Source organism: Oncorhynchus kisutch, linkage group LG15, assembly GCF_002021735.2.
Source record: "Oncorhynchus kisutch isolate 150728-3 linkage group LG15, Okis_V2, whole genome shotgun sequence".
NCBI lineage: Eukaryota > Metazoa > Chordata > Actinopteri > Salmoniformes > Salmonidae > Oncorhynchus > Oncorhynchus kisutch.
In genome coordinates, this window is record NC_034188.2 from 64861178 (window position 1) to 64879611 (window position 18434).

The following is an 18434-nucleotide window of genomic DNA, read 5'->3' on the forward strand; positions in this document are numbered from 1 at the left end:
AGGTCGTCATTGTTAATAAGAATTTGTTCTGAACTGACTTGCCTAGTCAAATAAAGGTTAAATACATATTTATTTTTCAAAACAGTGGGAATCAGCTGCTTCAATGGACGGAAAAGAGGCAATGAAGCCGAACATGATTCAGCAGTATTGTGTTCCTCTACTTTTTGTTTTCCTTTGCTTGGAAAGTAGAAGCTGCATGATACAAGCCTAGTAAGCTAATTTGATTTATAGTAGATAGGAAGCTAGTCTGTCTAGGGGTTGTACTTATACATCAAGCTGCCTCCCGCTACAGAAACAGGAGATACCGGTAGGCGCCTCCTGCCCTATGGACTATTCTGGCTCGGACGAGGCTTATACAGTGGACCTACTTCCTACTAGATAGTTCTAACACCTCGTGCTGGATGTTTGCAATAACTAGCTAGTCTAACCATTTAAGAAATTGAGCAATACATCTTAAATTACAGGTTAGTCCAATCCCTAGAATCATGGGCAAAATATATTCCAACCAAGAAAGACCAGAGTCAAATGTCTCTAAACATAATAACACAAATGAGTAATTGATACCCACATACTGTATACATTTAAACATTAAGTTCATATGAACTTTTACAACCCTGTCGTCTATATTGAATTGTTGGGGGCACACCTCATTGTAAATCTTGCACTAGCCTTCATGAATACCATTCAAAACATTCAGTGTAAGGTCTGAGTTTTCTTAACGCAATTTAAAGTTATATTTGGGAGATCTAAATTTCCACCTACTAATGTGTGTGGAGTAAGCTAATAAAAGCGGCCTCCTGGCTGGTGCTTGAATATGAGAGGGAAACCACAGCTACGCTATCCTGGCTAAGAGGGAATATAGGCTCTCCCTGCTCCCTTGCCTCCCCTGTAATTTCAGGGATCACATGTATACGTGCGCGCACACACACACACACACACCCATACTAGGGCTGTCCCAGACAAAAACAAATCTTGGTCAACCAAGAGTCGTCTGTTCTTTCGACCAATGTCGAAAGTGAACCAATGTTCGACCAATGTCGAAAGTAAAATGTTTATTTTTCCATGTATAGACAAATCCTATGTGTTTTAATCAAATCAATGAAATGCACTGAGATTGTCTGATGCTTTAAGCATACTGTTTGATGAAATAATTAAGACACACAAATGACTAGAGGGACTCAGACCGCAATTGATTTGAATGTGCCGGGCCCGACTCAGACCGACTCAGTGTTTAAAAAAAAAAATACAGCGAGTGACTGTGACTAGAACCCTTTGGCTCTCTCTCCACCCTTCTGCAATGACCACCACAGAACACCAACAGTGTGTATTGTGTGATATCCAACTGTGTTGCTGAAGCTGCAACACATAGTGCATTCAGAAAATATCAGACCCCTTCTCTTTTCCACACTTTGTTAGGTTACAGCCTTATTCTAAAATGGATCTCACACATTATTTTTCTCATAAATCTACACACAATTTACAAATTGAAATATCACACTTACATAAGTATTCAGGCCCTTTACTCAGTACTTTGTTGAAGCATCCTTTGCAAAGATTGCAGCATCAAGTCTTCTTTGGTACACCTGTATTTGGGGAGTTTCTCCCATTCTTCTCTGCACTTCCTTTCAAGCTCTGTCAGGTTAGACAGGGAGCATCGCTGCACAGCTATTTTCAGGTCTCTCCAGAGATGTTCGATCAGGTTCAAGTCCGGGCTCTGGCTGGGCCACTCAAGGACATTCAGAGACCTGTCCCTAAGCCAGTCATGCATTATATTGGCTGTGTGCTTAGGGTCATTGTCCTGTTGGAAGGTGAACTCTTGCCCTAGACTGAGGTCCTGAGCACTCTGGAGCAGGTTTTCATCACGGATCTCTCTGTACTTTGCTCCGTTCATATTTACCTCAATCCTGCCTAGTCTCCCAGTCCATGCCGCTGAAAAACATTCCCACAGCATGATGCTGCTACCACCATGCTTCAGGTTTCCTCCAGACGTGAGGCATGGCATTCAGGCTACAGAGTTCAATCTTGATTTCATCAGATCAGAGAATTTTGTTTCACATAGTCTGATAGTCTTTTAGGTGCCTTTTGCAAACTCTAAGCGGGCTGTCGTGTGCTTTTTACTGAGGAGTGGCTTCCGTCTGGCCACTCTACCACAATGGACTGGTTGGTGGAGTGCTGCAGAGATGGTTGTCCATCTCCACAGAGGTTCTCCCAACTCCACAGAGGAACTCTGGAGATATGTCAGAGCGACCATCGGGTTCTTGGTCACCTCCCTGACCAAGGCCCTTCTCCCCTGATGGCTCAGTTTGGCCAGGCAACCAGCTCCAGGAAAAGTCTTTGTGGTTCAAAACGCTTCCATTTAAGAATGATGGAGGCCAAAGTCTTCTTGGAGACCTTCAATGCTGCAGACATTTTTTGATACCCTTCCCCAGATCTGTCTCTGAGCCATATGGACAATTCCTTCGATCTCATGGCTTGGTTTTTGCCCTGAAATGCACTGTCAAACACCTCAAGGTTGATGAATGGAAACAGGATACACCTGAGCTCAATTGTTGAGTTTCACAACAAAGGGTCTGAATACTTCTTTACCATTTAAAAACAAAAATTACACTTTTTTTTACCACATTTTGTGATATCCAATTGGTAGTTACAGTCTTGTCCCATGACTGCAACTCCCGTACGGACTCAGGAGAGGCAAAGGTCGAGAGCCATGCATCCTCCGAAACAGGACCCCGCCAAGCTGCACTGCTTCTTGACACACTGCTTGCTTAATCCAGAAGCCAGCAGCACCAATGTGTCGGAGGAAACACTGTACAGCTGGCCACAAGGAGTCGCTAGAGCGCAATGGGACAAAGTTCTTTATAAATCTGCCAACATTTCTAAAACACTTTTTTTGCTTGGTCATTATGGGGTATTGTGTATAGATTGATGAAAAAATATGTAATTGTAGGATCCATTTTAGAATAAGGCTTCAACGTAACAAAATATGTAAAAAGTCAAGGGGTCTGAATACTTTCCCGAATGCACTGTATAGCATATCATAATCAAATCAATATATTGGTTATAACAAACTCTGAACACCGTAACACGTGACAGCAAAATGGATGCAGATGACGTGACAAATAAACTCGAAACGGGGGAATGTTTACTGGTTGCTCAGGAGGTAAAGGGGAAGTCAGATGTGTGGGAAAAATGTGACTAGTTATGGAAAATACTAAGAGATCAACAAAAAGATCAAAGAAGGCAAGGAGCAAGCTCTGCCTGCATATTATGTGTGCCAAATAGGTGCTGTACAGATAACAATATCATTTTTCTGACTGTTTGGAACAATGTAAACAACACTAAATAAATTATAAAACAACACTAAATACGTTTTTTTGTTGTACCGCCTTTATTACAGAAGAGACTAAAAACAGTCACATCCAATTGTGATTAACATTTCTGTATATGAACGTTTTAGGCATATTTACTGTTTACGCTAATATTTCAATGGTCTCCTTGTTATTTTATTTTAAATCTAAAATGCTTGATTGCATTTCAAATCATGAATGACTCTTATGTTATGTGATGACATTGAACAAATAAATTATTGATTGATACAGTGGCCTATAAACAGTTGAAGTCATTAAAATGTGTTTTTCAACTACTCCACAAATTTCTTGTTTACAAACTATAGTTTTGGCAAGACAGTTAGGACATCTACTTTGTGCATGACACAAGTAATTTTTCCAACAATTGTTTACAGACAGATTATTTCACTTATAATTCACTGTATCACAATTCCAGTCAGAACCTTACATACACTAAGTTGACTGTGCCCTTAAACAGCTTGGAAAATTCCAGAAAATGATGTCATGGCTTTAGAAGCTTCTGACAGGCTAAATGACATAATTTGAGTCAATTGGAGGTGTACCTGTGGATGTCTTTCAAGGCCTACCGTCAAACACTTGCCTCTTTGCTTGACATCATGGGAAAATCAAAAGAAATCAGCCAAGATCTCAGAAAAGAAATTGTAGGCCTCCAGAAATGTCCAAACACCTGAAGGTACCACATTCATCTGTACAAACAATAGTATGCAAGTATAAACACCATGGGACCACGCAGCCGTCATACCCCTCAGGAAGGAGACGCGTTCTGTCTCCTAGAGATTAACATACTGTGGTGCAAAAAGTGCAAATCAATCCCAGAACAACAGCAAAGGACCCCGTGAAGATGCTGGAGGAAACAGTTACAAAAGTATCTATATCCACAGTAAAACTAGTCCTATATCGACATAACCTGAAAGGCCGCTCAGCAAGGAAGAAGCCACTGCTCCAAAACCACCATAAAAAAGCCAGACTACGGTTTGCCACTGCACATGGGCACAAAGATAGTACTTTTTGTAGCAATGTCCTCTGGTCTGATGAAACAAAAATAGAACTGTTTGGCCATAATAATCATCGTTATGTTTGGAGGAAAAAGGGGAGGCTTGCAAGCCGAAGAACACCATCCCAACCGTGAAGAACGGGGGTGGCAGCATCATATTGAGGGGGTGCTTTGCTGCAGGAGGGACTGGTGCACTTCACAAACTAGATGGCATCATGAGGAGGTAAATTCATGTAAATATATTGAAGCAACATCTCAAGATATCAGTCAGGAAGTTAAAGCTTGGTCGCAAATGGGTCTTCCAAATGGACAATGACCCCAAGCATACTTCCAAAGTTGTGGCAAAATGGCTTCAGGACAACAAAGTCAAGGTATTGGAGTGGCCATCACAAAGCCCTGACCTCAATCCTATAGAAAATTCGGGCAGAACTGAAAAAGCATGTTCGAGCAAGGAGGCCTACAAAACCTGACTAAGTTACACCAGCTCTGTCAGGAGGAATGGGCCAAAATTCACCCAACTTATTGTGGGAAGCTTGTGGAAGGCTACCCGAAACGTTTGACCCAAGTTAAACAATTTAAAGGCAATGCTACCAAATACTTATTGAGTGTATGTAAACGTCTAACCCACTGGGAACTTGATGAAAGGAATAAAAGCTGAAATAAATCATTCTCTCTACTTATTATTGACATTTCACATTCTTAAAATAAAGTGGTGATCCTAACTGACCTAAGACAGGGAATTTTTACTAGGATTAAATGTCAGGAACTGTTAAAAACTGAGTTTAAATGTATTTGGCTAAGGTGTATGTAAACTTCTGACTTCCAACTGTAGGTATGGAAATATAGGCCTAAGTAAGTTACGTATTAAGACTAAAAAAGATGCGGTCTTAGGCCTAGAGATCGATGGTGGTAATGCAAGGCTGCTATACTAAGGCTACTAATGACAATGACATTAAAAATTATTATAATGATGATCATAATAATAATAATAACCAGAAGAAGATCAAGGAAAAAGGAGGGTTATTATTATTATAAATATAATTTCTGACAATTTGGAACAGTGTAAACACTAAATTAATTATAAATAATACCAGAGGCTCATCTAACGGAAAAAAGTGTGAAGTCTTTATTACAGCATAGCAAAGATTAAAAACAGCCGAATTTGTGAAATCGTTTATCCGACATGTGGTTGCGTGAGGCTTGGTGCTCACGGAATCAGTAGGCTATTAAACAAACACTCAAACAGGCAACAGAAGCAGGATCTGTCTTGTTTCTGTAGATATACTGTACCAGTCAAAGGTTTGGACACACCTACTCATTCAATGGTTTTTCTTTATTTTTACTATTTTCTACATTATAGAATAATAGTGAAGACATCAAAACTATAAAATAACACATCTGTAATCATGTACTAACCAAAAAAGTTAATTCAATATATATTTTAGATTCTTCAAAGTAGCCGCCACCTTGTTCACCGTGATTTTTTTTTTTTCTACTGCTTGACGAAAGAAATCTCTTTGCTACTGCTCGACGAAAGAAATCTCAGTCGACCAACAGCCTATTGACCAAACAATCAACCAGTCGACTAAATGGGGTCAGCCCTAGTACACGTACACGCACGCACACACACACTCTTTCCACTATAAAAACTGGGGGTGAGTGTGTGAGCAATCTGAGAATGTGTGTATGATTCAGGGATTTTGTTTAGGTAGAAGATATGTGAATCATATAGCAAGCCTAGCTGGTGAGGGGTTTGTAAGCCTAGCTGGTGAGGGGTTTCCATGGCCGAATAGTTGTGTGTGTATTGAACCGCATTGAGTTGTGTTGTGCTTTGTTTGTTTAGCGTCAGCGTGCCGTGCTGTCACAGTATCCTCTGTGTGTATTGGTGTGGTTGAGTGTCAGGGTCAGTGTATGCTATGCAGCCAGTCTCCACTCCACTCAGAACACTGAGCCGGGACAACAGCTGCTCCTGCACTCTGACTATCCCTGGGACCAACACACCCGGAACACCATGTGCTTCTACTGGCCTACCTAACATAACAACGTCGCGCGCGCACACACACACACACACACACACACACACACACACACACACACACACACACACACACACACACACACACACACACACACACACACACACACACACACACACACACACACACAGACACACACACACACACACAGACACACACACAGACACACACACACACACACACACACACACACACACACACACACACACACACACACACACACACGACACACACGAGCAGGAGCTATACATAGCCATGCAAACACAAGCTACTGTAACATGGGAATACATCAGTCAACACAGACAGGAGGACAGGAGGGTAATAATAAAAAGAAACTCATCCAAAAATACAGCTTTTTCTGTGCAGCAGTAGTAGGAGAGTGAATACACTGACATGCTTGGCATGTGTGACAAGCATGTTGATCCAGGCACAGGCATGACACACGTCTCAGACTGACTGAGACTGGGCCACTACGCTCCGCTAGGCTAGCAGCATGCCCCACATACTGTACCTGCCACACAGTGCCACCATTCCTACATACATAGCTAGGCAACTACAACAAGCAATCAGCAAGACAGTCAGTGTGTCTGTCTGCCTCTGGGACTGCCTCTGAAATAGGACCCAATTCAATTCCCTATATAGTGCACTACTTTTGACCAGAGCCCTATATAGGGAAATGGTGACATTTGGGACATCCACCTAGTCCAAGCAAACATCAAGGCAGTGTGTCTGTTGTTTTCAGCCTCTGGGTCTAGGCCTGTCAAAGCACACGGGGAAACTAGACTCCATCCATGTTTGTTTTACAGAACAGCATTTAGCATTTAGTGCTGTGCCCACCACCCTACTCCACCCCCACCCCCACAGGAGAGGAGTGAGACAGATGGCTTCTGCCTGGGACACCTATACTACAGCCAGGAGAGCGTGGCCGGCTAGGTTGTCTCCCATTTATAGTGCACTACTTTCATTGACAAGAGCCTTATGGGCACTGCACTATATAAGAAATAGGGTGCCATTTGGGACACAACGGGAGTGTGGCAGGCAACTTGGAGTCCCTGGCTCAGAACGCACTGTAGATGAAGGCCTGCAATCAAAACAAATAATACAACTATGAAATGGAATCTGAAAAAACTGGAGGTAAGAAAATGGGAACAGGGCGTTAAACAAAACAAGACATGCTGTTCCACCAGGGAGGGAGAGAACCTTTAAAAACAATGAGGCAGCCCTCTGGACCGGACTGGAGTCACTGTAGGCTACACTATGTCCCAAATGGCACCCTCTGCCCTATGTAGTTCACTACTTTTGACCAGGACCCATAGGGGCACTATATAGGTATTTGGGGACGCATCCATTGTCTCAGTCCAATCCACTGCCTCTCTATAAAGACACAATCTGTTCACTGTTCTATTCTAGGAGAAGTAAGCTACTTTTTATTTCAGATCTCACTCAAAACAAAGCCATGCTCTTCATTCCTAGGCCTATGTTGTTATGCCTTACGTACAGTTGATATTTTACTGCATTCTGCACCTCACCAATTTTTTTCTAGTTTTTGATTATCCTCTGTTCCTTAACGTAGGAAGAGACTAAACCTAGCTCTGTTGCTGCCCTCCTAAATTATGTGGTTTCTATTGGTTTGAATGGAATGTTTTGGAGTTTACAGCCCTGAATTTGCCCGACCAAGGAAAAAGACTAGGGGAAACACTGAAGCCTTCATGCATGGTAGTAGTCCTGGAATCAAATGAACAATATGACTAAGGGAAAGAGGCCCAAACAATCAATTGATGATTGTTATGACAACTAACATATTATGAGGACTCTCTCAGAGAATAGCCTAAGCCTACTAAAGACAGGAGATTACAAAGACAGAGGAAGCAGAACTAAAATTGATATTAGGTCCCTATATGGATGGAAACCCTGAGAACCCATCAGGCAGGGCAGCAATGAACTCATGAAAAGGATATGCTATGCTGGCCCTTTGAAGCACGCTTTCTGCTTGTTTCTCTCCCTCCTGGCGCCATTAATTGTGACAAGCTGCTCTGAACGAAGACGCTATAATGGTAAATCAAAACCTTCCAGTTTGCTTGGCAACCAACTCAAACATTGCACACTGGCCACTTGATGAGCCAAAATCCCCCACCCATCCACCCAGAGTTGACATGGCCTCGATCTTCCCCAAAGAACCTGCATATTCCCTGGGTTGTAGTCTTCTCCTCTCCACAGTCTGGTCTGGAGGAAGCAAGAGACTGCACAGAGATAGAGACACAAAGCTACAGTACAAACATGAGCAATGGGATAAACACACCACGTACACGTGGGCAAACTCCATGAATCAATTAGCATGTCAATTAACACTCACGCAGGACAAAACTAGATCTAAAGACCTTACAGTTGAGGAATGCAGACAAATGAGATCTGTGCAGAAGAGAGTGTTGTTAGTACAAAAACTAAACAGAACTAATGTGTAATGTGAGGAGACAGAACGAAAGAAAGAAAGGCTATACAAAGGAAATTATGGAGAGGCAACAGAGACGTTGTCAGGCAGTGAGTCAGAGTGGTGGAGAGGAGAACAAGGTCATGGCTGCAGTCAGGTAGTGAGGTAGAGTGGAGAAGAGGAGAACAAGGTCATGGCTGCAGTCAGGCAGTGAGGTATAGTGGAGAAGAGGAGAACAAGGTCATGGCTGCAGTCAGGTAGTGAGGTAGAGTGGAGGAGAACAAGGTCATGGCTGCAGTTAGGCAGTGAGGTAGAGTGGAGGAGAGGAGAACAAGGTCATGGCTGCAGTCAGGCAGTGAGTCAGAGTGGAGGAGAGGTGAACAAGGTCATGGCTGTGCATGGAGTAACAGGCAGTGTAGACAATGACAGTGAGGGCTTGGCCCAACACATAATTGAGTCAGCATTAGAGCTGGGGTCAAATACAGTCACCCCAAATAAAACCACTCAGACACAGACAGACGCACACACGCACACACACACGCAAACGCGCACACACACACACACACACACACACACACACACACACACACACACACACACACACACACACACACACACACACACACACACACACACACACACACACACACACACACACACACACACACACACAGGCTAGGCTAAACGGCAATGTCAGAATTACAACTCATGTCGTTAAATCATCCAATAGGATTTGCATTTAGAACACATTGTGATGATGAGTACACCAGTACAGGAAGATGTTAAAAGTTTGATGTTAGAACATGCTGTAGGCCTGCATACATTTTATGATGCATTAACAGGTTTTGTTCAAGCTGGTGGTACAAGCTCTACAAGAGAATGGAGAGAGTGGAGGAGTAAACAAACACAAGTTGAGCCCTTGGAAGATAGTGATGTGCCTGATTCTCCTTTTAAGTGTAACCTGGTTGCCATCATGCAAGCCGGGACAAAGGTAGGCCAGTTCTGCTGGGACAAAGACATGCCAACTCCCTGACCAAAATGGCTGACATTTATCCGATCATAAGAAGGTTACTGTCCATTCTAGTATTCTAATTCCTAATTCTATGCCTACCCCCACATTGTGAGAGGTGTCCTCACACTACTGATGAATAACCCATGAAAATATAGACTGACAATTTAAGTTCTTAAATCAATTGAATAGATTTAAGAACAACAATTAGCAGCCATTGAGCTGAGCTGCTCTACGGTCCTGATTGAATTTGTCCTCCCAATAATATGTACACACACACACACACACACACACACACACACACACACACACACACACACACACACACACACACACACACACACACACACACACACACACACACACACACACACACACACACACACACACCCTGAGAGATGACTAGAGAATGAAAAGGAGAGCAGGGTAGGGGAGTACTCAAGTTGGGTGCTCCCTCCCTCACGTATGATGAAACGCAAGACAGTTTAGTGAAGGCCCAGTAGTAACAAAAAACCTTGTTTTTTTTCCAATAGGTTTGTCACGTTCTGACCTTAGTTCCTTTTTTATGTCTTTGTGTTAGTTTGGTCAGGGCGTGAGTTGGGGTGAGTAGTCTATGTTCTTTTTTCTATGTTTATGTTCTATGTTCTATGTATTTCTGTGTTTGGCCTGGTATGGTTCTCAATCAGAGGCAGCTGTCAATCGTTGTCTCTGATTGAGAATCATACTTAGGTAGCCTGTTTTCCCCATTTTGGTTGTGGGTGATTGCTTTCTGTTTTGTGCGTATTCCTTACAGAACTGTTTCGTTTTCGTTCTCGCTCTTTATTATTTTTGTCATTTCAGTGTTCAGTTGATTTTGTTTATTAAAATGAACACTTACCACGCTGCACCCTGGTCCTCTTCTCCTTCACCAGATGAAAACCGTTACAAGGTTAGCTCAAATGACAGATTCATTTATGAATTCAGACAACGAATGTGAGAACTGAGAATGCTCTACTGGCAAATAAATAACTTCCACAACCGGATACCCTCTGTCTGGCAGTGAGTTATTAACCAAGGCACAGAGCTTTCACGATTAATCACTAGCTTTGAGAAGCTTTCCAGTATACTCACTCAATTCTTAGAGTACAGAATTGGCAGACAGTTGTCTAACATTTACCACAGCTTTTTCAAACATCATCCAATTCACCCTTTATCTTGTTTCCGTCATTCTATAATTTTCCTATAATTTTTCATGTCCCTCGGACATAGGCCCTACACTAGGCCTAGTGCTGGAACACCAGGTGGTCAAAAACATTCCCGATTTTTTATTGCTGTGAAGGTAAAAAATGTGGTACCACAAACATGGGAAAGGCAGTAAATGGGACAATACAGGACAACATTTGTTTAAAACAAACAATTTGCTTACTGTTTAAAAGATAAGATAGAACGATGCACGTTCTAAAATGGCTATGCCAGATTAAGTGATATGACATGCTATTTTATCAAATAATCTCTCCGTAATTAATATTACCTGATTGAGCTAATTATGTAAATGTAATTAACTAGAGAGTCGGGGCACCACGAAATAATATTTATAGAGCTGTTATTTTCCGAATAACCTCTTAAAGACCTAGTAATATTTTACATAAATAGCAGTTCATCTTAATCGTCACGTTAATTCAGTCTCATCTGAAAGTTGTAAATTCTTGGTTATCTTCATGGAACCTGGCTAACAAGTTGAATCAGCAATACAAAATTGGGTTTAATTATTTATTTACTAAATACCTAACTAATCACACAGAATTACACATACACATAATTAATCATAACTTGATTACAAATTACGTCATAAAGGAAAACGTCCCTAGCGGGCGTAACAGATATGACAGCTTGTTACACAAAAGAAAAGGGTCTGGGTTTGAGTGAAAGAGCGGAAAGACTGAGGAACAAAGGGCGAAGCTGTGCTATCGTAAATACAGTATCTTATGCATTCTAAATTACCGCCCATTTGGAAAAGGAAAATGCAATAAATATTTACTCTGAGCTGCGCTTCGGTAGGTTGGTGGTAGATGGAAGGCCGTGTTGCCAAACCGAGTCCTTTGTCCTTTGAAGAATGTCTCTGGTGGTCAGTTGGATACGTTGTAGTAACATCGTTGTGTGATAGACGGGATACTCTGTTTGTTCCTTTCTAACCCTAGTTTGCAGCTGCTGTTGCTAACTCAACAGCTAGGAGGTATCACTTCTGTAGTGAATAAGAGTTCAAAGTTCATACCATTCACAACCAAAGCTCACGCTGATGTTGGCTTCGTTCTGTAGTTATTATCTGAACCATTCTGACATCGGACCGTCATCCTCACATCCTCGGAACCGGAGGTTATATTGTCATCAAGGCTTTACATAGGAAGGGAGAAACGGGGTGTGTTTCATAGTTTACAACCTGTCTCTTCACGTGGGCGGGCCACTGAGTCGGGCATAATTCACTCATGAAAACCCAATTCTCACATTTTAGAAGCTAAAATCACATTTCATCCATTCACGAATAATTTCATATTCAAACATTTAAATATAACAACAATTCCATGTGAATCTGATAACTCTGATGTGTAGACTTTCCACTGTAGAGTTTATGTCATCTTATCATTGATGAGAATGTCTCAGATGACAACCGAACTGACATTACCACTGCATATGTTCAATTGGTCGGATTACCAGAATATAGTACATTTCCCCCCACCTTCTGATGTTCCCAGAATCTCTATGTTAACCAAGGGGTTTGCAAATGTAACATCAGTAGGGGAGAGAGAGGAAAAAGGGGGGAAGAGGTATTTATGACTGTCATAAACCTACCCCCAGGCCAACGTCATGACAACTGTCAGGGTATGAGTGTGAAGCAAACTGTTCCCACTGCTCATCTACACGACTCAAGAGGTAGAAAGACGTTTACACTTAGAATCTGCCTAAATGTCTGACATGCTTTTGGGAAAACTTTTACCTGAAGTTTCCAGATTCCACCACCCTCAAGTCTCTCCATGGAATGAGAGGTAGAAAAGTGGGAGATAATCACTTATCTCTAATGGTGATTTACTGCCGTCGGCTTTCTTTCTAATCCGCGCCTGTTAAAATATTGCACACTCATGAGATTAAATGGCTATTGAGTAGGCTTGGTCGGTATACTGTATATCCTGTATCCCTGGGTATTTTCACAACAGTATCTCGGACCTGCCTGGTGTGTTCCTTGTTCTTCATGATGCTCTCTGCGCTTTTAACGGACCTCTGAGACTATCACAGTGCAGGTGCATTTATACGGAGACTTGATTACACACAGGTGGATTGTATTTATCATCATTAGTCATTTAGGTCAACATTGGATCATTCAGAGATCCTCACTGAACTTCTGGAGAGAGTTTGCTGCACTGAAAGTAAAGGGGCTGAATAATTTTGCACGCCCAATTCTTCAGTTTTTGATTTGTTAAAAAAGTTTGAAATATCCAATAAATGTCGTTCCACTTCATGATTGTGTCCCACTTGTTGATGATTGTTCACAAAAAAATACAGTTTTATATCTTTATGTTTGAAGCCTGAAATGTGGCAAAAGGTCGCAAAGTTCAAGGGGGCCGAATACTTTCACAAGGCACTGTATCTATATTTCCATGTCTAACACTTGAATTTTCATCGACATGTTTTTGGAACTAGTGAACGTAACGTGCCGATGTAAACTCAGATTTTATGATATAAATATGAACTTTATCAAACAAAACATACATGTATTGTGTAACATGAAGTCCTATGAGGTGTCATCTGATGAAGATCATCAAAGGTTAGTGATGAATTTTATCTCTATTTGTGCTTTTTGTGACTCCTCTCTTTGGCTGGAAAAATGGCTTGGTGGTGACCTAACATAATCGTTTGTGGTGCTTTCGCTGTAAAGCCTATTTGAAATCGGACACTGTGGTGGGATTAACAACAAGATTACCTTTACAACGGTTTAAGATACATATATGTTTGAGGAATTTTAATTATGAGATTTCTGTTGTTTTGAATTTGGCGCCCTGCACTTTCACTGGCTGTTGTCATATCGATCCCATTAACGGGATTGCAGCCCTAAGAAGTTTAAACAACCTCTCCCGTGGTGCCCCAAATTCCAAATGAGTTAATTGTTACATGATTAATTTAAATTGGGTAACAATTAAACATAGTTAGTGGATTAAATAAATAACAGTCATCACATTAATGAAAGTAAAGTCACGACAGTTGTATTGCTGCTTTTATGGCGATGTCTTTATCCAAGGTCATATTTGTGCAGTGTGAAAAATAAATTCGGCCCAACACTAACTGTAATCTGCATGCTTCCTTCCTTGCATTGTAACTTGGAGAGGGTGTTTTTCAGCCAGTTAACTTCTTATGGCTTGGGGGCAGTATTTCGACGCCTGGATGAGAAGCGTGCCCAAAGTAAACCACCTGTTACTCAGGCCCAGAAGCTAGGATATAGAAAACACTCTAAATTTTCCAAAACTGTTAAAATAATGTCTGTGAGTATAACAGAACTGATATGGCAGGCGAAAATCTAAGAAATATCCATCCAGGAAGTGGGATTTTTTTGATGTGGGTATTTTCAATTGCATGCCTATAGAGTATCTAATGGGTTAGGACTCAGATTGCAGTTTCTATGGCTAGATGCCAACAGTCTTTAGACATTGTTTCAGGGTTGTTTTCTGAAAAATTAAGAAGAATGAGACCTCTCTGTCAGTGGACTGTAGAATCATGCAGTGCTGGTTTGCACGCGTGACCGATTGCGCACCCGTCGTCGTTTTTCCTTTCTATTGAATACGCTATTGTCCGGTAGAAATATTATAGATTATTTAGACAATTGACAACCCGAGGATTAATTATAAACATTGTTTGACATGTTTCAATGAACTTTACCGGTACTATTAGGATGTATTCGTCTGCATGTTCTGACCGCCTTTGAGCCAGTGGATTACTGAACAAAACACGCCAACACAACAGAGTTTTTGGGATATAAAGAGGGACTTTATCGAACAAAACAAACATTTATTGTGTAGCTGGGACTCTTTGTGACTGCAACCATATGCAGATCTTCAAAGGTAAGTGATTAATTTTATCACTATTTCTGACTTTTGTAATTCCTTTACTTGGTAGTAAAATGTTTGTATGCTTTTGTAAGCGAGGCGCTGTCTTCAGATAATCGCATGGTATGCTTTCTCCGTAAAGCCTTTTTGAAATCACACAAAGCGGCTGGATTAACAAGAAGGTAATCTTCAAGCCGATGTTTAACACTTGTATTTTTTATGAATGTTTATTATGACTATTTCTGTATTTTCAATTTGGCACTCTGCAATTTCGGATGTTGTCGAGGTGGGTCGCTAGCGGAACGCCTACGCCAGAAAGGTTCATTCATGGCAGAAATATCACACTCTGGCAGGCAAGCCTTTCATAGGGGCAGGCTGACTCTTTTAGAACCACATTCCCAGTTGGTCCTCTCCAGGATCCTTGGATGGGTCACAAATGTCACCCTATTCCCTTCACTACTATTGACCAGGGCCGTAGGGTGCTGATCAGAAGTAGTGCTCTAAGGGAATAGGGTGCCATTTTAACAGTATCTGGACACTGTCCTTTTCTCCTTGCTCCCCCAGAGCACCCCGCCTGACTGCAACCCCTCTCAGACTGTCACATTTAATTAAAGATCAGCTCTTAAACAGAAAAACGAAATCAATAGTGTTAGCTTTAGTACATAGTGTCAGGATGGGTTGCAACCTCTCGACACAGTGGACAATAACTATACTCTCTAGGATCTGTGAAGGACGATGTCTGCCAGTGTCCTTAAGAAAACCAATACATCCCTGCAGTACTCAGCAGTCTGGGTCGTGTGTTGTGGTTGGCTGCAGGGAGAATGTGGGACATGTTGATGAAAATATGCAGTCACAGGGATATGAGTATTAGCCTAATTCAATTCCTCAAAGAAAACTCTAGCACAACACAAAATATAATATATATAGTAAAGAAACACTTAGCATCTTGGCAGCTCCAAATTAGGACTAAAGGGATGGCAGTTGGGGGGAGTGAAAGGAAGGGAAGAACTGAAGAAGGACGACTCATGGTCTAGGGGTTCACACTCCGGTGTTTCTCAACCTGTTGTGTGAATAATATGGGCTAATTTGGTAGCTGCAGTGTCAGAGGGTCAGGCTATGTTATCACTCCAAAGGGTGTTGAGCTGTCCCCGTTACAGGCCTTTCGTACATTGGTGGTAGGCCTACATCTTCCAGTAAATGCACAACTAGTTTCAACACAAGGCATGAGTTGTAAGCCTAATATGCCAAGCTTAGCTGACACACAGACTGACTATTTGTGGAAGTTGTGTTTTCCTTTTCAGAATCTGAAACTCAGGAGCTGACATTACTAAGGCCTGAAAACATTCTCTCTCCACCCAGACTCAGTCAGACAACCATGAAATTCTTGGGCTAATACATTGTAACGACGAATGCGACAACCAGAAAATGGAATTGCGTCTATTCAATCAGTTCTTTTCAATTCAGTCTTTGGAGACAAGTGCTTTATGATTTGTTTTTGATACATTTAACTGAATCTATTACTGAATCAATTCCCAAACATCACTTACAGAGTCATGACAAGACAAAGGTGTGGTAAACTAAGCTATTTTTGGGCTGTAATTCACATATGTTGTCAAACTCATTACAATCCAGCCAATCATGTAGGCTTCCATACCACAGACTGAACACTATACCAAACAAGCATCTCCCACCCCACTATGCGCTGTGTCAACAGTTGGGTGAAGGAATAGAGCCGAGTCGTATGCTGTTCATTCCAGCAGTCGCTCTGGATGCATCGCAAATGGCAAACAATTTTTCCTATGTAGTGCACTACTTTTGAGCAGAGCCACATGGGGCGGCAGGATAGCCTAGTGGTTAGAGCGTTGGACTAGTTACCAGAAGGTTGCAAGTTCAAACCCCTGAGCTGACAAGGTACAAATCTGTCGTTCTGCCCCTGAACAGGCAGTTAACCCACTGTTCCTAGGCTGTCATTGAAAATAAGAATTTGTTCTTAACTGACTTGCCTAGTAAAATAAATAAAATAGCAGGGAAAGCTGAACCTAGCAGAGTTGTGAAGCTTGCGGTGAAAGTTAAGGTAGCGGAGTGTTGAAGCTAGCAGTAAAAGTTGAAGCTAGCAGAGAAGTGAAGCTAGCAGAGTTGTGCTGGACAGAGAGCATGGGGATCTTTAAAAGGGTGTGACTGCCCACTAGGTAGGGAGAGGGACTGGCTAAGTCTGTAATAAATGTTTTTTTTAAATATATATATATAAATGGTCCTGGTCAAAAGTAATGCACTATAGGGTTAGTGAACTGTTTTGGATACAGTCTCTCTGACAATGCTCAAGTGTAAATCCAGCAGTGAGCCGTGCCTAGAAACACACACAGATACAGATGGATGACACTCCAGGCGACAGTATACTATCTGAGCTAACGAGGACTGGGCACTGGACTTCCTTCCAAAACTCACAACACACAAGATTCTCTTTTGAAGGACTAGGTACTTTGTCTGGTTCACAAACTACGTTTAAAAATCACAACCTCAACTCCACTAACAATTACACACAGACTGAAATACATCAAGCCAGAGTCGTAGGGGGATAGGTGGGGTCTCATTGTCTGGGAGACTGAGGCCTATACAAATCCCAGCTGATAGTAATTAGTTAATGTGAAAAAACAAAAACTCATCCACATCCTCAACTAAATACTGTTACTGTAGTTTCATTAATTTCTCACAGTTTCCTACATGCCACAGAGACCCTGGAGCAAATGGGATTGTTTTTCTTCTGGCTTTAAATTGATTCCCAGGGATTTTTCTTGCCCTTTTCAGACTTCTTAAACTGTTTGCCTGTATTTTTAGTTAGCAGTAGCTAACAAACTCCTTCAAAAATCTGTGATCTAGCAGTCCTGACATTACTTCAGTCTAAACTGCTACATGATGATGATGGAGTCAGTCATATTTCAGACAACATCAGAACGGAAACATGTGTATCACGCCCTGGTCTTAGTATTTTGTGTTTTCTTTATTATTTTGGTCAGGCCAGGGTGTGACATGGGTTATTTATGTGGTGTGTTTTGTCTTGTTTTTTTTTGTAGGTTATGGGATTGTGGTGTAGTATAGTAGTCTATGAAAGTCTATGGTTGCCTGGAGTGGCTCACAATCAGAGGAAGGTGTTTATCGTTGTCTCTGATTGGGAACCATATTTAGGCAGCCATTCTTTGAGTGTTTTGTGGGTGATTGTTCCTGTCTCTGTGTTTGTTTGCACCAGATAGGGCTGTTTTAGTTTTTCACGTTACGGTTAGTATTTTATATTGTTCGTTATTATCTTAATTAAAGATTTATCGAAATAACCACGTTGCAGTTTGGTCCTCCTCTCCTTCACCGGAAGAAAACCTTAACAACGTGGGAGATTTGTAGAGATGGAAGACATGCGATGGGGACACAGAAGGGAAAGAGATCTCAAATAGAATGAAAGCATTATGTTTCAATCTTATGGGGATGCAAACACTTTGGATACTGAGCGTGGCCTTTGTATTTGAGCGAGACAATTCCTG

At 41.6% G+C, this 18434-nt stretch overlaps 1 protein-coding gene across 1 annotated transcript in view; it reads right to left on the reverse strand.

The window, feature by feature from the left end:
• Positions 1-18434, reverse strand: part of nectin3a (nectin cell adhesion molecule 3a) — a 68212-nt gene that overhangs the window by 33965 nt on the left and 15813 nt on the right. The window lies entirely within an intron of this gene.